Below are 20,728 nucleotides of genomic sequence, written 5' to 3' on the forward strand. Positions count from 1 at the left end.
CCATGGAGCAGGACCATGTTTGCATGCCTTCTCCTCGGATGCTCACGATAACCCCAGACGGGGGGCACTACGATCATCCTTATTGTTTGTTTCATTTGCTTCCGACTCTTCGTGATCCCATTTGGGCTTTTCTTGGGAGAGATACTGGGATCAGTGTCTGATCTGAAGACCGCTCTCTCTCCCAACCTTTGCGCACCTTCTGCTCCTCTTTCTTCTTTCGCCCGTGTTCCACATGAAGATGAGGCCTTACTCCTTACCGAGCCTGACCCCTTCATCTGTACAAGCAGTCCCCCTCAGTGGACTGCTCCCTCTGTAACCCCGGCTCTCACTCGTTTTCCATCTCTCGCTGTCTGCTGACTCCTTCACTTAACCCTTCCATCCCCACTATCATCTCACACCTCTTCTGTCCATTATAGCTAAATCCTTGAGAAGGCCATCTACAGAAATCTTCCCATTGATAGGTGATGAGAAGCTCCTGTGGGGAAGGCTTCTTCCTTTACATTTTTGGTAGCAGCCAGGTGGTGTAGTGGTCAGAGTCAGGTAGACTGGAATTCAGTCTGCCTCAGATTCTGCCTCACACTGGTCCTGTGATCCTTGACACGTCACTTTACCTCTGTATGCCTCAGTTTCTTCATTTGTTTAAAAAAGGATGGGGCAGCTAGGTGGTGCAGTGGAGAGAGTGCTGGACCTGGAATCAGGAAGATGCCTCTTCCTGAGTTCAAATCCAGCCTCAGATACTAGCTGCGTGATTCTGCACAAGTCACTTAGCCCTATTTGCCTCAGTTTCCTCATCTGTAAAATGAGCTGGAGAAGGAAATGGCAAACTGCTCCAGTATCTCAAGCTGGATAGGAGGAAGAGGGAAGAAGAGGGAGCTCATGGCCAATGGCCTCCATTTTTTCCAGTAAGATATGAGGTTCTCAAGGTTCTCAGCTGGACAGGAACCATGGGAGAAGGTTTAGAAGAGCCACTGTGGAGAGTGAGAGAGTAAGTGAATGAGGGAAGCAGAGGAGGACCGCCGAGCAGCAACAAGGGCCCAGGTGAGGCTGCGTGACCAATCTGTAGAGGACCCAGGCAGAAAGGCTGTGTGATTTCTCTACATTTGCTCAGCAGCACCTGTGCAGGTGCCAGGGTGGGAGCGAGCCAGGGCCGGGCAGGGCACAAGTGACAATAACTCAGGGGAGTAGGGATTCCAAAGAGGAAGGCAGTGCAGAACGTATCAAGATGGGCCAAAGAGGGCAGAAGGGCCATTTCTCACTCTGGTATCTAAGACTTTACATTCATCCCTACTGACGTTGGCCCTACTCCATTCAACCCAATGTTCTCGCCTGTGAGGTCCCCCTCCCTCTGGGTTTGGTGTCTTCTGCAAACTGGCTCAGTAGCCCATCCAAACTTTCATCCCTGGGGTACTGCCTTTTGAGTTACAGGCCCAAAGCCATCTAGCCATCCTCTTGTCTAGCCTACATCTCTGCCTTTTCAAGACTTCATTAAAAATTTATCCACAGTATACCCTTGATTTTCCAGTCCAGTAAAAATAAATTACGGAAAGGAGAAAGAGCATAAGGCTTGGCGACAGGGGGCCTGAAGTTCAATCCTGGCTTTAACTACATGACCAAGTTGTCTGCCTCAGTTTGCTCATCTATAAAATGGGGGTAACTGGCCCCTCAGATGATTTCTCCAAAGCTCTATCCGGGTCTCACATCTGGAAACTCGCTACTACTTAGCACAGTGACCGATACTTTAAACACAAATGTGGCACAATGCAAAAACGATACTTGGAGTCAAAGAGCCTGGGTTCAAGTCTGACATAAGGATCTTGGGCAAGTCACAAACTCTACTACCTTCACGCTCTTGGGCAGCAAAATCAGCATGCTGTTGTTCAGCTGTGTCTGACTCTTCATGGCCCCGGTCGGGGTTTTCTGGGCAAAGATACTGAAGCGGTTTGCCATTTCATCCTCCAGCCCATTTTACAGACGAGGAAACGGAGGCAAATCGAATGAAGTGACTTTCCTAGGATCACACAGATGATAAGCATCTGAGGCCAGATTTAAATTCAGGAGGATGAGTCTTCCTGATACCAGGCCTGGCACTCTATCCACTGCCCCACCTAGCAGCCTTATAATGCTACTTATACTGAGCACTAATGGGGACCTCGAGGCATCTGAAGGACCGCATCAGAGTCTCTCTTCCTATCTTCCCCCTTTAATAATAATAATAATAATAATAATAATAATAATAATAAAGCAATTAACCTTTACATAGTGCTTACTATGTGCCAGGCACCGTATTAAGTAAGCACTGTATACAACTGTTATCTGATTAGATCCTCATAGTGACTCTGGGAAGTAGACACTATTTTTATCCCCATTTTATAGGTGAAGAAACTGAGGCAAAAGTTAGTTACTTGTTCAGGGTCATAGCTAGCAAGTGTCAGACGTTGGATTTAAACTCAGATCTTTTGGACTCCAGGCCCAACTGTATCCAAACACCAGTAGCTTAAGAGACGAAGAAGAAAGATAAGGTATTTATCAGTTAAATTAATTATCTTCTGAGTTCATCTTTGATCAAGCAGAAGGAGACTCTTTGGGGGGAGTGATCAAAGAGGGACTGAATGTTTTAGGAAAATGATTGGCCTAGCTGTGTGACCCTGGGCAAGTCACTTAACCCCAATCGCCTAAAAAGTTACCAAAAAAAAAAAAAAGAATTGTTAAAAAAGAAAATGATTGCCCAGGGTGTGCCCACGTGTTAAGTTACTATTGTTCCTAACCTGCTCTCTCAACTCTGTCCCCTTGCTCAATCCTGACTACTGAATTTTGTCTACTCTTCAAGAATGTCCATTTAACTACCAAGTGACTCGTGTTAGAGCAGGTGTGAGGAACTAGAGGCCACATGAGGCCTCGAGGCCACAGGTCCCCCACACCTGTGTTAGAGAAACCGAGAGCAGAATGGGGTGGTAGCCCACTGGGGCAGAAAGGTTTAGAATGAGTAAAGGTGCTTGTGGCAGGCTTGTGCCTAAAACACAAAGCACAGACTCTTCTGCCTGCAAACACCCGCTGTCGTGTTTATAGCAGAAGGCACTTCAAGGAACCAGTCTTGGGGACTCACTGAGTCAACCTTCCTTAACAAGTTATTTATTCATCTCATCGTCAGGCTAAGACTTTCACTACTTCTGGCTGCCCAGCTTCACAAAGCACTTTTGCATACACGACGTCACGGGCCTGGCAAGAGAATTTTTCATTTTCTTCTATTAAATTTTGTCATGCCGTTTCTCAGGGCTGTTTCGCTGATGGACGTCTGTTCGCACTAACCTCACCTGACTCGTGGAATGGCAGTATTAAGAGGCTTTCTGACATTCCTCCAATGAGCCAAAGGAGAGTTTGTGCTTTCCAAAGTGATCCGGCAACTATCTGTAGAAGGATTCCTTGGGCCTGGGACACCCAAATCTCCCCCTCTCAATCAGCCCATTGAGAAATCTTTTAAAAAGTGGCAGTAGATGGGCAATGTTTAAATCTGTAGCTTTGTTTAACCGTCAGAACATGGAAGGAAGCAGGCCTCATTAATCTGTTTGTCTAAGAGGCCACAGAGATTGTTACTTGTTAACAATGATTTCTGACTCTCTTGCAACCCCTGCCCCAAAGCCCATTGGTACTGGATTCTCCTTACTGGTGGAGGTAAAAAGGCCCTGATGGCACGAGGGGTGAGGCAGGGCAGAGACGGAGAGAGGTGAGAGTGCCAGCCTTGGCCAGGCTCCCTTCTGGGACTCTTCATGTCTCAAGCCCTCTTCTCCGGTCAAGTCGCTTCAGCATCAAGTGAGAAGACGGAGGTGGCCAACGGCACTTCAGGGTGCTGAAGACAGACTTAGGCTTTGGGAAGGAGCCAGCAGTCCCTGTCATGCCCACATGCCTGGTGCGCTACTCTGGAGACTCTGGGAAGTTTCCCCTTGCACGAGACCCAGGACTCTCTTCTAGTCCCTGTGGCGGAGCGCCAGGCGTCCTATGTGCGCCTCCTTTAATTTTCTGCTTTGCTGCAATTTGGACAAATAGGTTTTTGTTGCTATTTACTATGGGTGCTCACTGTGGACCTAGCACTGGCTGGGAGAGGGCTGAGCTTTGGATGTGCAGCTTGGAATCCCCAACTCTGCCCAAAAATGACAAAGCAATTAGAAGTGGATGGAACCCAACCATATCCTCTAATCGAACAATCTTTACGGAGGCAGGTCTGAAGTCTGCCCTCTCTCTGAAGAGGGCAGAATCGTGGCTTCCGGCTCCAACCTCCTGCCTTCCCTCCTCGCAGGAATGAAAGTCTCCCTTGGAGAAGGTGGGTGGGGTGGGAGAAGAGGTCAGAGATGTCTTTTCTGCCCTGCTTTAAGCCACACAGTGAGAAGCACGCTCAACACACGTAGGGCCCGCTCACGACTCTCTCCACACTCTGATGTAACTTTTCCCTATAAGAAGCTTGGTCTGAACTCCAGTTGAGGTCCAAAGAAGAGTTGGCTTCGAAGGGCTCTCGGTTAATTTCTCCCCCATTGAGGTACCCTCTGAAAAACCAGTTGAGGCTCAACTCTAAGATAATGTGCTGTGCTGTGCTGTAAATATCCTCGAGTTCTCTGGGACGCCTACAACTCTGAATAAGATTCTTTCCAATGGACCCAAACTTGAAAACCAAGATTGGCTTACAGGAACAAATTGTTTTTCAGGCTTCTTACTGAAGCTGACCTTGACCAGCATTCAAACTCCTAGGACCAATATCCTAAGGACCTTTAAAGGGTAGATTTTCTCCAGTGACAGCAGAAACCCAAGAACTGAACTGCTCACTGTATTTGCTATAGATAAGTTTCAAAGGCAAACTCAGTTTGAACTCCCTAAGCCCATGAGTTCACAAAATAAGGAGGCTGAGCTGAGGCAACAGGCGGGATGGAAAGAGTGGAACGGAAGGGAGGAGGCTTCTCTTCTCTTTCCAGGGCCTGGACTTAAGCTGACTCTACAGGGGGAGGGAGTGGGGTTGGCATTCAGGGCTTCCTCATCTACACCCGCCACCCCCATCCCTAACCCCTTTGGTCATCTAGTGGTGAAACTCACAGGCCCTTTCTTAGAATCATGTTTATAAATGCCTAAAATCCACAGGACGACAAAAGGAAATCCCTTTGAATGAAATGCAGTGATCAATGTTTTAAGACCACAAGGTTGTGGACTCCACTTCACCACCCAGGTGCTGACGCTCAGTTGTTCTCACTCCTCACGACCCCATTCTGCCATATGGCAGAGGTACTGCAGTGGGTGGCCATCTCCTTCTCCAGCTCATTTTACAGAGAAGGAAACGGAGGCAGACAGGGTCACCCAGCTCGTGTTTGAGGCCACATTTGAACTCAGGAAGGTGAGTCTTCCTGACTCGAGGCCCAGCGCCCTGTGCACTACACCACCTAGCGGCCCCTCCCCGTCCTTTTTTGTTTGTTTGTTTTGCCAATTTTATAACAGACCAAAGAAAAACAAAATCCTATCATCGTCACTGGTGAGCAATACTTCCACACACTAAAACGCTCTGTTTGGCCACAGATGGAGCCTCCGACGCTAGCAGGAATTTTATATCAGCCCCTGACACACACTGGAACGGTCGGGGTGACCTCGGAATTGCTTCCAGGGCCCTTAAGAATTAGGTAATAGCTTCACAGCACCTGTCGGGGAGGTGAGACTGCTTCAAGTCTGGTTTGCCGACAGCTAGCCGTTCAAAACTGGAGGGAAGAAAGGAGGAAACAAGTATCTACTAAGCACCTATGGCCACCAGGTGCTTGGCTAAGCACTCTATAAATATGATCCCATTTGGGCCTCAAAACAACTCTGGGAGGCAGTGCTATTATTACCCTCATTTTGCAGAGAAATAAACTGAGGCAAACAGAGGTGAAGTGACTTGCCCAGGGTCCCAGATTTGAACTCAGGTTTGGCTGACTCCGGGTCCAGTACTCTACCCACTGGACCCCCTGGAGACCTGGGAGGTGGGCTGCTCGGGAATGATCATCATCAGCATGCCCCTCAAAGAGGGGCAGGGCTACAACTGCCTGAACAGCTGAAAAGGCACTCTGCAGAGAGCCTGGTTAATTCCCCATGGCTCCACAATCACGTCACTCCTCAGGCTGACCCATGAAAGGCAGGGCAGACCATCCCTGCGTTCTCACGTTATAAAAGGGTGACCTCCCTCCTATTTTAACTGAGGCCCAGAGAAGGAAAGAGTCCTGCCAAGGTCATTGAGCCAGGAGTCTCAGCAGAAGCATCAGAATCCTGGTGTTCCCGGGTCTTCCCACTACCCCCTGCTCCGCGATGGAAGGGAGCCTGTGGGGGAGGCCCCAGATCCCTCCTAGGGCCTTGCGGACTGGGTGTAGGTCACTCTCTTTCTGTTTCACTGATGAAGGGGGTGACCACCAGAAGGAGCAGGCCAGATCCCTGTGCTACTGAATGCTCGGCTTACAGAAAACCCTAAAGGCCTTCACGCACCCAGTTCTTAGCCTGTGGAGTCTCAGAGGCTCAGCTCTGCCCAGGGATTCTGAGGCCTCCCAGACACTGCTCCTCCTTAACTCAATCTGGCAGGAGTTAATCACTTAACACCCCATAAAGTCAGTCTCCCCTTCTGTCCGCCCGCCCAGGACTTCTGCTGATCCTATGCTGCTACTTTCTAAGCTTTACTGACTGAGCACTTTGGGATAGAAAGTACCGGCATCTGGAATTCACAAATGCTGCTCTGGAGAGTCTGGGGCCAAAATTCCTCCTAAGGGGGTTAAGAACATTCAGTGTAGGGACAGCTAGGTGGCCCAGTGGATAGAGCACCAGCCCTGGAGTCAGGAGGCCCTGAGTTCAAATCCGGCCTCAGACACATAACACTTACTAGCTGTGTGACCCTGGGTAAGTCACTTCACCCCAACTGCCTCTCCAAAAACAAACAAACAAAAAAGAACATTGAGTGTCAAATGCAGGTAAATCCAGTCTATTTCCATAGGAACAAATCACTACCAGAAACGTTTTCCTGTATTTCACACCCACAGCCTCGGAACGTCTGTAAAGCACTCTGTTCCCCAAACTCTGTGAGGCAAATATGGCCAGTGCTATTATCCTTACTTTAGAGATGAGGAAACCAAGGCTCATGGAGGTAACGTACTTAAACAAAACCAAACAAATACGGCAGCCAGGATCCGAACCCAAATCTCCCCTTGATGAAAGTCTGATGCTCTTCCTGGTAATAATAAAAGTAATAACAACTAGCGTTTCACATGGTACTTTAAGCACTTTGCAGATATGATCGCATTTTACCTTCACAACAACCCTGAGACACAGGTACCATTAGTATCTCCATTTTACAGATGAGGAAGTTGTGGCAGAATGAGGTTAAGTGACTTGTCCAGGGTCACACTGCTAGTAAGTGTTTGAGGATGGATTTGAACTCAGGTCTTTCCAACTCCTGGTCTGGTACTCTATCCACTGCGCCACCCTGTTGCCTCAGGCATTGACAGCCTAAGATATATCCCACTACACACTTTTACATTTAATATTTTAAGGAACTGCCAGCATTGCAGTTTTCTCAGAGCAGATATTAAACAATACTGCTGGGAGTCGCTCACACCAGGAAGTGATTCCTCTCTCACACACATAGCCACGGGAAAGCAAGATACATCTCCACACGAGCTTTATGTGCTACCTTATTCAACTATGAATTAATTCTGCTGTGCCTGAAATAGTGATATTATATCAGTTCTTGGAAACTGGCACTCTGGAGGTGTTGGCAGACAAACCTGGTCCCTCATAGTTCCTTTCATGCAAGATCTTGGCAGGTTTTTGAAAATTACTTGCTAAAATTGTGGAATTCTTGCAAGAAACAGGTACCCTCAAGGCAAGACTGTACCTACAGGCTTCATGTGTCCTGGGCTGAGAGAAAAGTGGTCTCTTGAGACAAATCGCATGCGCACTGCTGGAGCCAGAACGAGCAGGGCACCAATGTCACGGGGCATCTGGGCTTCTCCAGACCTCAGCACGGGGCTCTGCCCGGAGCCAACATTTCGCAGGTGCCTTCCTAGCAAACTGCCTCAGAGTTTCTAAGAAAGTTTGTTTCCACTGTCTCCTGTGTGCCCTGGGAGCTCAGGGGTCCAGGTCCTACAGCTATCTCACAAATGAAGAAACAGGCAGAGGGAGGGGGTAACCCACGCAAGGGCACACTGCTGGTGTCAGAGCTGAGACTCTAGCCATTCTGACCGTGTCTCTAGGCTCAATACTCCTGCCACTGCCTCCTTCCAAACCTGTTCACCACCTGGAACCCAGGACTATTTCATAAAATTGCAGGATCTTAGAATCACAAGGGATTCTAATTCCCGCCACGAATCAAAGTAGTCAAGCGAGACGCCACACAGCCCAGGCAGACAACATCGGAGGCTGGTGAGGTGTCCCGGCTTGGACATCTGCTGGCTGTGTGACCAGAGGTGAACCACTCAAGCCTCAGTCTGCTCATCTGGAAACAAGATCATGGCACACATATTCCCTGAACCTCAGGGAGCTGCAAGGGCAAGTGCTATGCCTTCTCCAGGGCAACGGTGGCAGAATATTTAAGAGACGGATGGTCAGACAAAGAGATGGGAGCTGGTCATGATGCCTGCTACCCATAGAATGGCAGAGCCCCCAGCACGGGGAGGGGCTCTCGTGTGGAGGAGGCCCAACAGCAGCCACGCCATTGCTGAGTCGCTGACATTCTGAAGTGCTCCTCGGGAACAGGCCCTGTGAGCTCCCACCTGGGAGGCCCCCGGCATCCTGAAAGGGGTCCTGTTGTCTGCCATCCCCCTCACACTCACACTATCGAGGGGGAGGATCTTTCCCGGCAGCAGCAGTGGAGGCAAGGGCACCTTCAGGGGGGTAAGAAACAATCCTGCCCAACTGGTTTTCTCTTCTCCAGGACTTGAGTAGCTCGGGCACATTTTATTCAAAGCCAGCACTGTAATAACCAGTGGAAGGAGGTCCCAAGGCAGAGCAGCAAGCTAAGATGTTAGGCCTCATTTGGTCACTAATTCACTCAACGACTTTGGGTGAGTCACTTCAAGCCATTTTTCAGGCTTCAGTTGCCTGACTGGTGAAAGAAGGGAAGTGAATTAGCTGATTTCTAAGGCCCCTTCCAGCCCCCATCTCAATGACTCTCTGACCTACAGCATGAGCGAAAAGAAGGCCCCTCTCCAGGTCAGTCCCTCCTGAGATGCTATGTCCTGGGGGCAAAGGGAGGGCCCTCACTAAACTGGCTCACTTGGTGAAGTCACTGGATAGGGGACTCCCAGAGGCCTTAGCAACCGTCTCATTCCAAATCCTCACTTTACAGAAAATCCAGGCCCAAAGTGATTCTGCCTCAAATTGCTCAGTTCACATGTAAGTGACAAAGCTAGAATTCAAAGCCACATCTCTTCTGACCACAGCAGCCCCCTGCATATCTGTCTGTAGAAAAGGAAAGGAGCTATTTGTTTGTCTGAATAAACACAGAACAAAGCACTTGGATTTAACTCATGGTTCTAACTGCCAAAGAACCAGGGCAAACTAAGAAACGATAATTCTTTTTATTGGGACTAACTTCCAGATGTGGGGGTTCAGAAAAAGACAAAACAAAACGATCAATACGTTTTGTCTTCCGAGAAGACAATGTACTGCCCTGCCCCCTTCTCCACTGTATCAGTGAGAGGCTACCCTCCAACCACATCAAGAAAAGCAAGCCGCTTTCTGCCCCATTCTGCTCCCTTCTCTTCCCAAACGGCTCCAATCCCTTCCCAATGTCTCGTGTGCAGAAGACACCACGGGGCCAGAGGACACCAAGGAAAGAGCACCTGGACCCTGCAGGCGCGAGGCCTTGGTTCCAGTCCTCCTTCGGAGGCTCACCACCTGTGTAGGAAGGCCTTGGGCAAATCCACTCTGCTGTCTGCTTCAATTCTTTGGGAGAGTTCGTCCCATTCACATGCACAGTTATGATGACTCTCTGTGTTTTTCTCTCCATCCTATCCCCCCCCCCGCCCTGTCTATGCTTTTCTCCCTCCTTTCTCCCTTTTCCTCCTCAGTAGAGTTTTGCTTTCAACCACCACTTCCCTCAGTGTGCCTTCCCTTCTATTGGCCCCCTCCCTTTTCTTCCCCTTCACCCTTATGGCTTCTTCCTTCCCTTCTATTCACTCCCTCCACATTGAGAGTACTAAAAAGAGCCACTTACGTGAATGCTGTTGGCCCAAAGTCCTCCAGGCTTTAGACAAAATGGATCTTTAGGAGAAAAAGGTGCCCTTTACCTTTGATTACATTAAACTGAAGTGAGGAATGACTTGTACTCTTATAAATGTATTTATTTTTAGTTTTCAACATTCACTTCCATAAGATTTTGAGTTTTAAATTTTCTCCCTCTCCGCAAGATGGGGATGAGCAGGCTGACTTCAGAAAAACCTGGGAAGTCTTATATGAACTGCTGCTGAGTGAAGTGAGCAGAACCAGGAGAACACCGCACACAGTAACAACACTGCGTGATAATCAACTATGACAGACGGAGCTCTTCTCAGCAATGCAAGGATCCAAGACAACCCCAAGAGACTCATGAGGGAAAACGCCGTCCACACCCAGAGAAAGAGCCATGGAGTGTGAATGCAGAGGGAAGCAGACTGTTTTGTTTTACTGCTTCAGCCTCATGGTTCCTTCCATCAGCTCCAGCTCTTCTTTATATCATGACGAATGGGAAAATACACTTAAATAGGAATGTATAAGTAGAGCCCATATCAGACTGCATGCTGTCTTGGGTGGGGGGAGGGGGGAAGGGAGAAGTGGGAGGGAGAGAAAATTTAAAACTCAAAATCTTATGGAACTGAATGTTGGAAACTAAAAATAAATAAATTAGCAAAAAAATATTTTTATTGCTATCTTTTGTTTTTACATCATCCAAGTTTCTGCTATATCTTTCCCTCCATCCCACTTCCAGAAAATCATATCACATAACAAAGAATACATTATAAAGAAAAAAAAGAAAGAAGAGAGAGTTTTTTTAAAATTAGCAAAAATGACTGACGTCAAAAAAAATCTGAGAATAGATGCCAGGCTGCCACCTCCGCAGGGGGGCGTCTTACATTTTAAACACAGACATTCTTAGAGATCTGCGGCGTGGAGAAGCAGCCGGCCACTCTGAGCAGGGCCAACCTCAGCCCCATCAGGGGGCATGTCTTCTCATACTACCATGCTAAGGAATCTAGTTTGGGGCTTGGTCTCGGCCAGTTAACAAGGCTTGTTAAACCTACGGGCTTGACCTCAGTGTGGGCCTGGTTTGGGCCAGTTAGGGCCGCACCAATCTTTTTTTTTTTTAATTTTATTAATTTATTTTGATTTATCAACAATCACTTCCATATGCTTTTGAGTTGAAAATTTTTCTCCCCCTTCCTCCCCCCTACCCTCCCCAAGATGGCGCACAATCTGATATAGGCTTTACATTTACATACCCATTAAACATATTTTCACATTAGTGAAGTTGTAAGTAAAAATTAAAACCAAGAGGAGCAACCAACAGAAAGATGAAACAAAACTCAACAGAAGGTAAAAATAAGTGATAGCGATTCGACTTCCACAGTTCTTTCTTTGGATGTGGACAGCATTTTCCATCCCGAGGCCTCTGGAGATGTCTTAGATCCTCATAATGCTGAGAAGGGTTCAGTTTAATAATATTAGTCATCGCATAACGTGGCTGTTATTGTGTACAAAGTCCTCTTGGTTCTGCTCACTTCACTCAGCATCAGACCATGTAGGTCTTTCCAGGTTTTTCTGAAGTCAGCCTGTTCATCATTTCTTACAGCACTATAGTATTCCATTACATTCATATACCACAACTTGCTCAGCCATTCCCCAGTGGATGGGCATCCTCTCAATTTCCAATTCTTTGCCACCACAAGAAGAGCTGCTATGAATATTTTTGTACATGTGGGTCCTTTTCCCATTTGTTTGATCTCTTTGGAATATAGCCCTAGAAGTGCTATTGCTGGATCAAAGGGTATGTACATTTTTGTAGCCCTTTGGGCATAGTTCCAAATTGTTCTCCAAAATGGTTGGATCATGTCACAACTCCACCAGCAATGCATTAGTGTTCCAATTTTCCCACATCTTCTCCAACATTTATCATTTTCCTGTTTTGTCATGTTGGCCAATCTGACTAGTGTGATGTGGTACCTCAGAGTTGTTTTGATTTGCATTTCTCAAATCAATAACGATTTAGAGCATTTTTTCATATGACTATAGATGGCTTTAATTTCTTCATCTGAGAACTGTCTGTTCATATCCTTTGACCATTTATCAATTGGGGAATGGCTTGTGTTCTTATAAATTTGTCTTAATTCTCTATATATTTTAGAAATGATGCCTTTATCTGAGAGACTTTTACAACAAGTTGTAAAAATTCTTTCCCAATTTTCTACCCTCTTTCTAATCTTAGTTGCATTGGCTTTGTTTGTGCAAAAACTTTTCAATTTAATGTAATCAAAATTATCCATTTTGCTTTTCATAATGTTCTCTATCTCCTGTTTGGTCATGAATTCTTCTGTTCTCCATAGATCTGATAGGTAAACTATTCCTTGTTCTCCCAGTTTACTTATGGTATCAGCCTTTATATCTAAGTCATGAACCCATTTTGACTTTATTTTGGTATATGGTGTGAGATTTGGGTCTATGCCTAGTTTCTGCCATACTCTTTTCCAGTTTTCCCAGCAGTTTTTTTCAAAGAGTGGGTTCTTTCCCAGAAGCTGGGGTCTTTGGGTTTATCAAATAATAGATTACTATAGTCATTGACTACTGTGTCTTGCATATTTAACCTATTCCACTGATCCACCTCCCTATTTCTTAGCCAGTACCAAGCAGTTTTGATGATTGCTGCTTTATAATACAATTTAAGATCTGGAATTGCTAGGCCACCTTCCCCTGCATTTCTTTTCATTAGTTCCTTTGATATTCTGGACCTTTTGTTTTTCCAAATGAATCTTGTTATTATTTTTTCTAACTCTATAAAATAATTTTTGGTAGTTTGATTGGTATGGCACTGAATAAGTAAATTAGCTTAGGTAGGATTGTCATTTTTATTATATTAGCTCGGCCTACCCATGAGCAACTGATGTTTTTCCAATTATTTAGATCTGATTTTATTTGTGTGAAAAGTGTTTTGTAATTGTGTTCATAGAGTTCCTGGGTTTCTTTCGGGAGGTAGACTCCTAAATATTTTATAGTCTACAGTAAGTTTAAATGGGATTTCTCTTTCTATCTCTTGCTGTGGGCTTTGTTGGTAATATAAGAAATGCTGATGATTTATGTGGGTTTATTTTATAGCCTGCAACTTTGCTAAAGTTGTTTATTATTTCAAGTAGTTTTTTACTTGATTCTCTAGGATTCTCTAAGTATATCATCATGTCATCTGCAAAGAGTGATAGCTTTGTTTCTTCTTTGCCTATTCTAATGCCTTCAATTTCTTTTTCTTCTCTTATTGCTAAAGCTAAGGTTTCCAGTACAATGTTGAATAACAGTGGTGATAATGGACATCCTTGTTTCACCCCCAATCTTATTGGAAATGCTTCTAGCCTGTCCCATTACATATAATGCTTGCTGAAGGTTTTAGATAATGCTATTTATTATTTTAAGGAAGATCCATTTATACCTATGCTTTCTAGTGTTTTTAATAGGAATGGGTGTTGTATTTTATCAAAAGCTTTTTCTGCATCTATTGAGATGATCATGTGGTTTCTGTTGGTTTTGGTGTTGATATGCTCAATGACGCTGATAGTTTTCCTAATATTGAACCAACCCTGCATTCCTGGTATAAATCCTACCTGGTCATAGTGTATTATTCTTGTGATAAGTTGCTGCAATCTACTTGCTAGTTTTTGTTTAAAATTTTTGCATCTATATTCATTAGAGAAATTGGTCTATAATTTTCTTTCTCTATTTTGACTCTTTGGTTTAGGTATCAACACCATATTTGTATCATAAAAAGAATTTGGTAAGACTCCTTCTTCACCTATTTTCCCAAATAGTCTATATAGTATTGGAATTAATTGTTCTTTAAATGTTTGATAGAATTTGCATGTAAATCCATCTGGCCCTGGAGATTTTTTCCTAGGGAGTTCATCAATGGCTTGTTCAATTTCTTTTTCTGAGATGGGGTTATTTAAGTATTTTACTTCCTCTTCAGTTAATCTGGGCAATTTATATTTTTGTAAATATGTATCCATTTCACTAAGATTGTCAAATTTGTTGGCATATAGTTGGGCAAAATAATTCCTAATTATTGTTTTAATTTCCTCTTCCTTGGTGGTAGCTTCGCCCTTTTCATTCTTGATACTAGTAATTTGGTTTTCTTTCTTTTTTTTTAATTAAATTAACCAAAGGCTTATCTATTTTATTGGTTTTTTCATAAAACCAGCTCTTAGTTTTATTTATTAGTTCAATAGTTTTCTTAATTTCAATTTTATTAATTTTTCCTTTGGTTTTCAATATTTCTAATTTGGTGTTTAGTTGAGGATTTTTAATTTGTTCTTTTTCTAGTTTTTTAGTTGTATGCCCAATTCATTAATCTCCTCTTTTTCTATTTTATTTATGTAAGCATTTAGAGATATAAAACTTCCCCTAAGAACTGCTTTCGCTGCATCCCATAGGTTTTGGTATGTTGTCTCATTATTGTCATTCTCTTGAATGAAATTATTGATTGTTTCTATGATTTGTTGTTTGACCCAATCATTTTTTAGGATTAGATTATTTAGTTTCCAATTATTTTTTAGTCTATCTTTCCATGGCCCTTTATTACATATAATTTTTATTGCATCATGATCTGAAAAGGATGCATTTAATGTTTCTGCCTTTCTGCATTGGATTGTGAGGTTTTTATGCCCTACTACATGGTCAATTTTTGTGTATGTGCCATGTACTGATGAGAAAAAGTATATTCCTTTCTATCCCCATTCAGTTTTCTCCAGAGGTCTATCATACCTAACTTTTCTAATGTTCTATTCACCTCCTTAACTTCTTCCTTGTTTATTTTGTGGTTAGACTTATCTAGTGCCGAGAGGGGGCGGTTCAGGTCCCCCACTAGTATAGTTTTGCTATTTCTTCCTGTAACTCCCTGAACTTCTCCTATAAGAATGTGGATGCTATACCATTTGGTGCATATATGTTCAGTAATGATATTACTTCATTGTCTATGGACACCAATATTTTTACATGACTGCTGACTCACTCCACAACTACAGCCAGCCGTTCTGTCTCCAAAAAAGGAGGTGGGATGGGGAGGCTGCTGGCCACACAAGTGATCAACTAAGCCTGTGCAGACAGACTGGTGCAAAGTCTTACCCCCTCCAGCAGCAGCCCCTTCCACTTTGGGGTGGCTGGCCTGTTTTTTTTTTACATCAAATCAGATCTGCCTTTAGGCCAAGAAGGAGAGGCTCTGGGTCTTCACTCAAACAAGTGCAAGATGGAAGCTGCATTCCACAGAGAACGATTTTTTTTTTAGCATTCAAAATATGTGTTTAAGGTCAGTACGGCCAAAAAAAAGTAATCATCTAGTGTCCGGCCTCCTGCAGGTGTGTCTCTCCAGATGTTGGGAGGCTGGTCCTTGGGCACCCGACAGTCTCTCACCACCCCCATACCTGAAGTCTCGTCAAAGCCTCACCGCTCTGACACCACCTTCCAACAATCTGAATCATCTCCATGCCACTGGGGAGGCTAGGAAGGGAGCAGTAATCCAAAGACGTCTCCCTCAGTGCCCCTGAGCCCTGGGCGTCACATATGCAGCAGGCAGCTGCCTACCTCTCCCGATGCTTACTGAAGGACTTCTAGTGAGCACTTTGCTCTTTCCAGGTAAAGACAGAGTCACGCCTTGACTCAAAAATCAGTCTTATCATAAGAATCATGCAGGAGGTAGAGGAGAAGCAGATCAACTCTGAGGATGCTGGGATCACATATGTGGCAAGGCCTGAAAGCAAGGACTTTTCACTGCAATGATACTGGAAAATGCTGCCCTCTAACAGGTGAACCAGTTAAGTTAACCAGGTTAAAAAAAGATCTCTGCGCTGCCCCCATTCCCAGCCTCTCATCCCCAAAGACTGCACAGACTCTTCAGAACAGTCCCCAACGCCCTCCTTCTGCATCCCAGAAGAGCTCAACCCCACCTGCGACGACGATTAAAGACACCCCTAAATCCACAGGAGGCACCACCCACAATGGAAGGTGGCATTTCTCGGATGCTGAGTGAGTGGAGCAGTTATGTGGCTCCACAGTTGGGCCTTCCGGGACAAGGCTGTCCAAAGAGCTTCTGGGGAGAAGACACCCAGGAGTTGTACGGTGGTGCCAAGCCTGCCCCACCTCAGAAATCTAAGGTTGGCTAAGAGCTCTCTCTGCTCCAAGGCCCTTTTCTTGCACCTTTATGAGCTAGGTTATTAGAGAATTATTTGTGTCTCTGCTTTATCTCCTTTCCTAGGATTTAGAAGCACCCTCAAGGTGTTCTTCTCCAACCTATAACAGAACAAGAATGTCTCCAAGAACCTCGCTGGGGGTGTTGTTATCTGGGCTCTGCCTGGAGCCTTCACTGGTGGAGCCCAACGTCCTCCTGAGGATGTGCCTTGGGAAACCTGCACTGACTCAGCCGAGCAAGCAGGGCTTCTACCTCTGTGCCATCCCAGCTGCTACAGATGAGTCGATTTCCTCCAAACCAATTAAAGGATCCCACAGGGCGTGGGGAGGGTTCCCTCTATCTGTCGGGGCAGCTTGCTGTCCTCCTTCCTGCTACTCTGCCATCCTTTTTTTTTTTTTAATTTTAATTTTTTTTTCCATATGCTTTTGAGTTTTTTTCTCCCTTTTTCTCCCCCCCCACCCTCCCCAAGATGGCACACAATCTGACACAGGCTTTACATTTACATACCCATTAAACATATTTTCACTTTAGTGAAGTTGTAAGTAAAAATTAAAACCAATAGGAGGAACCATCAGAAAGATGAAGCAAAACTCAACTGAAGGTAAAAATCAGTGAGAGCGATTCGACTTCCATAGTTCTTTCTTTGGATGTGGACAGCATTTTCCATCCCAAGGCCTCTGGAGATGTCTTAGATCCTCATAATGCTGAGAAGGGTTCAGTTTAACATTCTTAGTCATTGCATAACGTGGCTGCTATTGTGTATGAAGTCCTCTTGGTTCTGCTCACTTCTACTCTGCCGTCTTGATCCACTCTCAAACGGGCAATTTTCAAAGGAAGCAACTCAAGCTATCAAAAGCCGTGTGAAAGAGCCACGCTCCAAATCACTAATGATTAAAGAAATGCAAATTAAAGCAACTCTTAGGTTCCACAGCTCACATCAGACTGGCAAAGTTGACCCAAATAAGGAAAATGACAAATATCAGAGGCGTTACTGCTCTACTGATGGAGCCATGACTTGGTGCAGCCATGTGGACCCATGGCCCCAAGCTATTAAATGGTGCATACCCTTTGACTCAGTGATACCACTACCTGGCCTATATCCCAAAGAGATCTGCAAAAGAAGAAACTGATGCCCCCCATGCACACAAATATTTACAGCAGATATTTTTGTACTGTCAAAGAACTGGAAACTTAGGGTGGGGGTGGGGGTACCCACCAACTGGAGAATAGCTGAACAAATGATGGTATACGAATGGAATGGAATACTGTGGCGCCCTAAGAAATGATGAAACCTAGCGAGACTTGTCTGAGCTGATGCAGAGGGAAGTGAGCTAAAGCAGAACAATTAAACAATAACAATAACACTGTGAAGACAAACAACTCTGGAAGCCTCAGGAATTCTAATCGATGCAACGGCCGGCGCCATGGCGCCTCCCGTCCTCCTCCTGAAAGATGCCGAGCCAGAGCTATGTGTGTGGATGTGACCAAAGTGGGCGTCTGCTTTGCCAGACCAGGCCTACTTGTTACAATTCCTTTTTTCCAGTGAGGAAGCGGGGAGTGATAGAAGGAAAGAAAATCAGTATTTGTTCAATGGGGGGGGGGGAACACTGTCTCTACATCTTGTGCACACAATATCTCCACAGTATCTTGCAAACCCATCCCCGGGGCTCAATCCCCAAACCTGCCACTAGACCAGACTGATGTTCTCTCTCACCTGGACTGCTTCAAGAGCCTCTGACTCGGTTTCCCTGCATCTAGTCTCTCCCCACTCCAGTCCCCTCTGTGTCCACACAGCTGGATATTCCTCAAGCACAGGGCTGACCACACGGCTCCCTCACCCAGGGCCCCGATGGCCTTCTCTGTAAGGCATTTAAAGCATCACCCTCTGGCTCCAATATCTCCTTCCAGGCTGGTTTTGTATCCGTCTCCCTCATGTACTCTTTGTTCCAGCTGAATAGGCAGCCTTGCTGTTCTCAGGCCTCAGTATTCATTTCCCATTGCTCTGCCTTTGCCCAGGCTGTGCTCCATGCTAGAAACGTTCTCCCTCTTAATCGCCACATCCAAAATCCCTAACTCCAGTTAAGACTCAACTCAAATGAGTATCAGGAGCCACTTTCTAGTTCTTTTTGCTTTAAAAGGTACTCAAGACATACATCTGTGTACATGTTAGAATGTATGCTTCTTGAGGGCAGGGACACATTCACTGTTGCCTCTGTGCCCCCAGCACCTGGCAAAGGGCGTAGGGCCGACCCCAGAGCAGCTCAGGAAACTCCTGAGGAAACGAACAAAAAGATAATTCTTCAAAACTAAAGGCGTATCATTGTGTTTGGTCATCAGGGTTGGGTCTGACTATGACATGATTACAATTAAATGGACGAAGAATGTGTCTCCTATGCTTGGGCCTTGGCAAAAAGACTGAAAAAAAAAGGCTTTCATCCTGTATTAATGCAGAAACATCTTAGGTTATTACGGTCAAAATTAACACAGGGCTTCAGGATGCAGAATTTGATCCAGAAATTCCATCGACACGAATGGGCGTGGTCTGAGGACTTTAGAAAACTGCACACTGTTTCACCAATACTAAGACACAAGCAGCCAGCTCTGCTCCTTTCCGGGCCAGACACCTGACACAGTCTGAACCAGGCTTCTGTGAGGCAGCGTCCAGAATGATCCTGGGAACCGGCTGTGCTGGGTGTTCAGCCGGGGCGAAATCAGAACCTCTGGGAATCAGCATCTCTCAGAACTGGCTATAAACAAACTACCTTCTTCGACAACGAGGCAAACGTTAAAAATGGCATTGGCCTCCTGCGGGCCAGCTGTCCTCTTCATGTTGCTGGTTCTGCTAGATTTCACTGCACAACACTACCACAGACAGTTTAATATCCAAAGGGAGGCCCTCGGGTGATAGAGTAACACAAGCCAGACGCGTTGCTGAAAGCCTCAGAGCAAATGGATGGGGTTCACATACACACTATTCAATCATTTAGTTGGGTATCTAACAAGAGAAAAAGAGTTTCTTGTGGTGTATACCCAGGCCTAGGTCTCTGAAATAGCTGGATCAGCCGTTCTTTGACCCTGTACACTTATTCAGAGACACTGGGAAAATCAGCTCTAATCAAGAGACCACAGATACCATTAAGACATCACAAATAACGTAGCAGCCAACAGCTGTCTACACTGGCCCCTGAGAGGATCCACTTCACCAGGGAGAGAGCAGTGCGGTCAGTGAGTGCTGAGGCCTGAGTGGCTACCGAGTTTGTGGGGCTCCATTGGGGTGGGGTGGGGTGGGGTCATCGAAGCCAAGCACTTCTGGTGACAAACAAGACTGGCACTTGTAAACAGACACGCCTCAGCTTCCAGGTTCTTTCGGTGCGTGCCACACACGCACACCTGCACATACGTGCCAACCAAACCACAAGGTGCCAGGAAAGGCAGATAAGCAGCCAGGAAGCTGCCATTTTACAGCTCCTGGGTCAGACAGGCTTCAGGGCGTGCTCCGTAATCCAGCCTTACCCACTGACTGACCTAACACACCTCCTCATTTCCTGCCCCCCCAGAGGCTCTGCTCGCAGCAGGTCAATTTCCTTCACACACCAGACGTGCTTCTACCACCTGACTTCTGCTCCTGCTGCTCCCCCACATACAGAGGAAGAAGCCTCCCCCCTTGCTCCAGCCCCAGTGCTTGAGAGACTGTTTTCTTTAGAGCCCAAACTTCTCATGAGGTAAAATTAAGTGAAGTCATCTCCCATGTCAAAAAAGCAAACGGCCCGACCCAGTCCAGGAGTGCACCCGAGCTGTCTCTGTTTGCTAAGGGCTAGCAAGGCTGCCCAGAGGGCACGTGAGCACCAGAAGGACCCTGGTCTGCTTGGACGATATCAGCTATGCCTTGGCACTCACAGGACAACCCCAAGAAAGCGGGCCTAGAATGGCATTCTGTGGACTGACATGATCCTAGAAAAGGGCGTCTATCAAAGATGCCACTAGAACCGGTACACGGAGCGCCTGCTTCCTCTTCTGCAAAATTCTGTAGCATGGGCCCACACTACCTACTTCACCAGATCGGTGTGAACAAAGTCCTTTGTTCAATGGCTGCTCGGGGGCGGCTGAGGCAGAGGCCAGCTTCCCGAGAGCTCCAAAGCGGTAAGATTTGGCCGACAAAGACTTTCTCATTTACCTCCCCTCTCTTCCTACACAGTCCTGAAGCCCTTTTATGATACATTTACTGTTGGTCTCAGGAACATGGATGAGCCAAGCTGGAAACCAAACATGTCACCCTTGTGAATAATGATGCCGTCCACAATCAGGACAAAAGCCGCGACTAAT

General features: G+C 45.8%; 1 protein-coding gene across 7 annotated transcripts in view; it reads right to left on the minus strand.

Annotated features, from left to right (window-relative positions):
* PACSIN2 (protein kinase C and casein kinase substrate in neurons 2) overlaps positions 1-20,728 on the minus strand; it is a 163,337-nt gene that overhangs the window by 36,863 nt on the left and 105,746 nt on the right. The window lies entirely within an intron of this gene.

The sequence above is a fragment of the Phascolarctos cinereus genome, unplaced genomic scaffold (genome assembly GCF_003287225.1).
Source record: "Phascolarctos cinereus isolate Bilbo 61053 unplaced genomic scaffold, phaCin_HiC Scaffold_1;HRSCAF=81, whole genome shotgun sequence".
In the NCBI taxonomy this organism is placed as follows: domain Eukaryota; kingdom Metazoa; phylum Chordata; class Mammalia; order Diprotodontia; family Phascolarctidae; genus Phascolarctos; species Phascolarctos cinereus.